Here is a 6,535-nt window from a genome sequence, read left to right as displayed (position 1 = left end):
TTAGCTTATGTTAGACATGAAAATGTCTAAAAATCTGTTCTCCGGATATGAAATTGATCTGGAAAGTGAGTTATGGTTTATTAATACCTCCAGCTGCTGCCAGGTTTTGGAAGTCTCCCAGGATGCTCAGGTAGCTGATCACAGAGCCCATTAGGGTGCAAAATAAGTGGTATAATAATAAATATTAAATGTCGGTATGGTGCGTTTGTCTTCCCACTGTGAGGAGCTGCCTGCCCTGGCTGGCCGCTCACCACAGGGACCTGCCTTTATGGAAGCGCTTGAAGGGGAGCAAGGTAAGGATGTTGGCTCCACGGGGCTGTGAGACATCAGGAGAAATCGGGTGAAAACTGCCCACACCCAGCCATACGTGTCCCATGTGGTTCCCACTGGAGGCAGTGACATGCAACGAGCTGGGCGAGAGCAGCAATGGACAAGAAGGAGAACACTTGGCTTTGCACCATCGATCCAATAGTGGTCAACAGACACAGCTGAGACGATGGTGTCCTGCAGCCTGGTCTAAAATCTTCATCTAGGAGGACGCTTCAGGTTGGGAAAAAGGACATTTTTTGGAAACGGGGTGCATATCATCATAGAACCCTAGAATACCAGGTTGAAAGGGACCTCAAGGGTCATCTGGTCCAACCTTTCTTGGCAAAAGCCTAGTCTAGACAAGCTGGCCCAGCACCCTGTCCAGCCGAATCTTAAAAGCGTCCGGTGCTGGGGAATCCACCACTTCCCTGGGGAGATAATTCCAGTGGCTGATTGTTCTCAGTGTGAAACATTTTCCTCTTGTGTTCAGTTGGAATCTCCCCAGGAGTAACTTGTACCCGTTACTCCTCGTCTTTGCCATGTGACTCCTTATAATAAGGGAGTCTTCATCTTCTCTGTAGGCACCCTTGAAATACAGGAACATGGTGATAAGGTCTCCCCTGAGCCTTCTTTTCTCAAAGCTGAACAAACTCAGTTCTCTCAGCCTTTCCTCACACACAAACTGCCCAGTTCTTGGATCATCTTGGTGGTGCTTCTCTGGACCCTCTCCAGCCTCTCCACATCTTTCCTGTACAGCGGGGACCAAAACTGAGCACAGGATCCCAGGTGTGGCCTGACCAGCGTCGAACAGAGTGGGGTAATGACTTCTTTGTCTCTGCTGGTGATGCCCTTGTAGATGCAACCCAGTGTTCTGTTGGCTTTCTCTGCTGCAGCAGCACACTCTTCACTCACACTGAGCTTGTTGTCCACCAGGACCCCCACGTCCCTTTCCACGGAGCTGCTCCCCATCCAGGTCAATCCCAGCCCATGCTGCACTCCTGGGTTCTGTTTCCCCAGGTGCAAGACCTGAGGCTTGTCCTTGTTGAACTTCATGAGGTTCTTGTGAGCCCACTCTTCAGCCTCTCCAGGTCTTCCTGCAGGATGGCTTTCTCTTCCCAAGTGTCCACTTCCCCACTCAGTTTGGTGTCATCATTAAACCTCTTCAGGGTAGACTTGATCCCATCATCCAGATCACTTACAAAGATAATAAACAGTGTTGGCCCAGTATCCATCCTTGGGGGACCCCACTTGCGACAGGTTGCCAGTTTGGAAAGTAGCTATTGACCACCACCCTCTGGGTGTGGCCTGTGAGCTGGTTCCCCACCCACCACACAGACCACTCCTCTGGACCATAATGCACCAGTTTCTCTAGGAGGAGGCTGTGGGGAACCATGTCAAAAGCCTTGGAGAAACCCAGGTAGACGATGTCCACTGCTCTCCCCACATCAACCAAGCAGGTTACTGCAATTTGTCCTCGGTGAATCCATGCTGGTTTTTGCCAATCACGTGCTTCATTTGACTTTTGGTAGCCCCAGGAGGATTCGTTCCATAACTTTCCCAGGGACTGAAGTGAGACTGATGAGCCTGTAATTTCCTGGATCCTCCTTTCAGCCCTTCTTGTAGATGGGGGTGACGTTAGCCTTCTTCCAGTCTTCTGGGATGTCTCCCGATCTCCACGACTTCTCAAAGATTATGGAGAGTAGCCTCACAACATAGTAGTCATATGTCAGAAGCTGTCTTTATAGTTCCCCCTTATTGACCATCCACATGGTTAGCTGCACCAGTGGGTAGAAGGTGGGACACCAACACACGTGCAAGAAGACGGACGAGTCAAGGGAGCAGGGACCTGCCATGCTCATAGCTACTCTTGAAGCTCTGCCAAAAGAGAGGAAGGCACTGCTAATATGTTTTCATATTTACATTGCTGTATCAGCTATCCTTTTTTTTTTTTTTAAACAACTGACAAACCATCAAGTATGAAAATGTTGCTTAATTTCACAGATACTCCTATTCAGATGCAACCAGAAAACTTGGCAAAAGCAGCCTGTTATATTTCAACTGACAAGTTTTCCCAGCCCTCAGAGTGGGAAAACATATAGCTATTTCGGTTTGCGAGACTTCTATTATCACAATTGCATATGGACAACAAATGTTCGTGTAGGGTTGGTTAATGAATGAAAAGGAACAATTTTAAATGCAAGAAAAGGAAAAGAAATGTAATGAAAGTGGCATCGCTTAGGAAAGCATAAGCCTGAAGGTGAAATGAAAGGCGTGATTATGGCTGATCACGAAGAGAGTTAAAGAGCACTCATTTAATTAATCTGGAGAAAAAATTAGCGTAATTCAGTTCAAAAAGTTTTCTACTGTCTGGATATGTGTTCCTGCACTCTTGAAATATGAATTAAAATTAATAATGCTACAATTACCCATGCCAAATTTGTTATTTTTCATAATTAAGATTCTGAGGACAAACCATAACAACTACTAACCTTTCAAAAGCAGTGCTTATATGCTGATCATACACAGGGAATGATGGATTTTCTGTTCTGTGAACCCTGATTAGGAGTTCTTACATACTGGTCCCTTCCTCTGAATTTATCGTGGTTTTCAGCTAATATCTATAACTCAGCCACAACCAGATTCAAAATAAAACAATCCCGATTTCTCAAGAAGGAACTGAAATAAGATTCTTGCTCCCTTCTCTTTCTCTCCCATCTTAGAAGAAATAAATACACACTGCAAAATAACTGGTTATATTATTAAGGAATGAGGTTTTTAATTTTGGAGTGCGGTTTTCAATGTTCTGTAAAATTACATAAGAATTATATTATTTTTGAAATGAAAAACTCAAATGCTTTTGTCATGCTTAGCAATTATTTTTCTATAATAGTTTGAAACTACTCTTATATCTCTCTCTGTTAAGTCCACAAATGGACTCATTTGTTAATTTTTTCAAAGGTTATTGACTCTTCCATCTTGTTCTTCCTCAAAAAAACAGACCAACAACATTCAGGATTTCTAGTAATACAGCAGTGATACATAGAATCATAGAATTGTCTGGGTTGGAAGGGACCTTTCAGATCCTCTAGTCCAACCATCAACCTAATTCTGATAAAAACCATCACTAAACCATGTCTCCATGGCCTTAGAAGGAAACCTTTTGGTGGAATTCTAGTTAGCAGGCTCCTGTCGTGTTGCTAAATACACATTTTCTGGAAACCTAGCTACATTTTGGGTTTCTCCTGTTTGTTTGTTGTTTTGGAGGGTTTTTTTTAGAATTATACTGAAAACTTCTCTTGTGGCCAAGTTGTGACTGCTCTTCTGACAAGATGCTGTGGAGGTGGTACCTGACATGACAGCCTCTTTCTTCGCGCACACATCAGGAGTAGGTTATGTGGTTACAGATATCTGAAGTTACACCTGGATTAGACCTGCCTGCTGTCTGAATCCTCCTCTCCATTAACTCTCTTCTACACTGCCATCTAGAAGCTTACTGACAGGCTGAGAGAGTTGGCGTTGTTCAGCCTGGAGAAGAGAAGGCTCCAGGGAGACCTTACAACGGCCTTCCAGTACCTGAAGGGGGCCTACAGGAGAGATGGGGAGGGACTCTTGATCAGGGAGTGGAGCGATAAGACAAGGGGGGATGGTTTTAAATTGAAAGAGGGAGAATTTAGATTAGATATTAGGGAGAAATTCTTTTCTGTGAGGGTGGTGAGACACTGGCCCAGGTCGCCCAGAGAAGCTGTGGATGCCCCAGAATGAATTTTTCAGGAACTAATTACTAGATTTGGAGAGAAAGACAAATAAATAAATATGACAATGTCTTTGTATCTTAACATCTGGTTCTTATCTGTCTTTCAGAGAAGTGCTGCTTGCTGGCAGGATAATTTCCATCGTTAGAGAAGGGGGTTCGTTTTTAGGCAAGTCTCATCTTCCAAATATTTTTCCAAGTAGGAATTTGTACTTGAGTTAGACTTTTCCTCCTATACTTGCTTATACTCCGAGAACATATTAACTACAAATGCAGCTGCTGGTACATACTGCAGTTCTCAATTTCTATAGTTAATTTAATCAAGAATATGAATTTACGGCTTCCTCGCCGATCAGATGACGTTTGTTGCAATGTCAGGCTTTGTTCTGTGAACAAAGTCCCATTGATGGACCCCCCTGGCTGGAAGACCTAAACAGGGTTCGCTGCAGCAGCTTGTTAATAAAACAGCCCATTGATAGACAGCAATAAACAGCTATATTTTTATATTATAGCATTTTATATAGGGAGCATCACCATTTCAGCATTGCTACAGGGGTTTTACCTTCAGCGTGTAACTCTTTAGACTGTAGAATTTTGGAACTACTTACTAATAAAGATGGTAAGAAATGCAACTCATTACCAGCCTTTGATCAAAACCAAAGAGGATGGTATCAGGGGAATTGTGGTGCAGATGGAAGCCTGTTGCAAATCCAGTATTTTCAAACTCAGGTGCCAAAATTCAGGACATTGAAATCTGTGTTTAGATGCCTACATTTTTACAGAATTGTAAACACTGGATGCCAGAAACTCTTGTTTGTGACAGAATCCAGCCAATACTATGGTATTTCTATGATTTTGGTGTCCTAATAGGAACCTTTTCTCTCCTCTGTTCTTAGATTTCGATGGCTTGTGTATTACCTCACCTCACTGCTCCTTGAAAACTAGCATCAAGTGCTGGATTTAAGTTTTCTTCCTTCCTGTCCAAGTCAAGACACTATTTAGAGTATTCTCAGTCTTCCAGACTCAAAATTTCTGCAGTTTCCTAACTCCCTAAATCCAGAACTCCCTAAATCCAGCCTCTCACCTTGGTGAACAACAGTTCAGAGTTTTCTCTGAGAGCTGTCTTTTATTTGCACTTTATTCTGACCGGGGTCACAAATGAGTATATAGATAATACTATTTAAACAGTCTTCTGTTTTTAGCATTACAGCTATTTTTCATCTCACCTAAAAATTTTATGAACATATGGTGGTTTTCCTAATTTTGGCTATTTTCTTCACGCTGATGGTTCTAGTCATAGGCAAATATTATCTTCCCAGTGCCCTGAACACCTCGTCATTTCTTTGATATCATTATATTTTCCAGCTACATTTGTTCTCTCTGTATGTTATTTGCTGATGCTTTCTGTGGGTTTTTTGTGGTTTTTTTTTTTAAGTCTCTGACCAGTCCTCTACTTTTGAAACTCCTTCTTCCATTCATACCTGCCCTTGCATCCAAATTCCCTGTTTTTTGCAAGCTGGTACAATCAGCAGGACAAAGACAAGTGCTGGAAAAACACAACATATAGATCTTTTCTCCTATCTCCATCCAGAACTGGAAATCCCAGATAATCTTGCCAAGTTGTCCTTTGGAAAGTAAACGGAGACATAAAGTCTCGGACTGCAAGTCTTCTGGCAACCCTAGTGTTTTCTTCCAAAATATGAATTACCTTCTTTGCCCACCCTTGCTAGTCATGATCGTAGCCATTCCCTAATGAGAAATGAGAAATTAATTTTCTGCTTTCAGTATAACATTTCACTTTCTTGGCGTGCTGCTTCTGTACTCAGCACCTGCCTACATACCTCACGGCTTTATATTTCTGTTACTGTCCCCTTATTTTTCAAGGCTATTTTTAATATATAAGAAGATTCTTTTTCTATTTCCACCCCTTCCGATTCGGCGTGATTTTCCTATCATGATGCAGCAGCTCTTTCACACTGCTTCCATGAACTTTCCCTAACTCCCAAAGATCTTTTGCAGTGTATCAACGTGCAAGAACTCCAACTGGACAATGACATGACCTGTAATCACTACATCAGACTCGTTCTGAAGGAAGAAACCTTTACTCTTCCATCACATACAAATAATCTTAAATATATGTATCCCTTCATATCTGGGCAACAAGTTTGCTCTTCGCAGTCTTTTCTGTCTTCCCCTGATACAAATTCCTGTTATGCTTGTCTCATTTAACCTTAGTACAGTTTCTCTCTGAGTTTCTTCTTCATTTTAAATTTTTCTTTGTTTATGATAAGCTTTAGATTTCTTCTACAGAGAATTTTCCTATTTTTAGGTATAATTTCCTGTCATCTCTTGGCTGTATCTTTAGATTTCATTATTACAATGTGATAATACTTAAATCTTCATATAAGAGCTGCTATACAGAATCATTTTCTTACATCTTTATATGGGATTTAGCATGGAAGGTTTTAAGTAAAT

This window comes from Numenius arquata, chromosome 10 (genome assembly GCF_964106895.1).
Source record: "Numenius arquata chromosome 10, bNumArq3.hap1.1, whole genome shotgun sequence".
NCBI lineage: Eukaryota > Metazoa > Chordata > Aves > Charadriiformes > Scolopacidae > Numenius > Numenius arquata.
The sequence above is the reverse complement of the archived record's forward strand: the minus strand, read 5'-3'. Positions refer to the sequence as shown.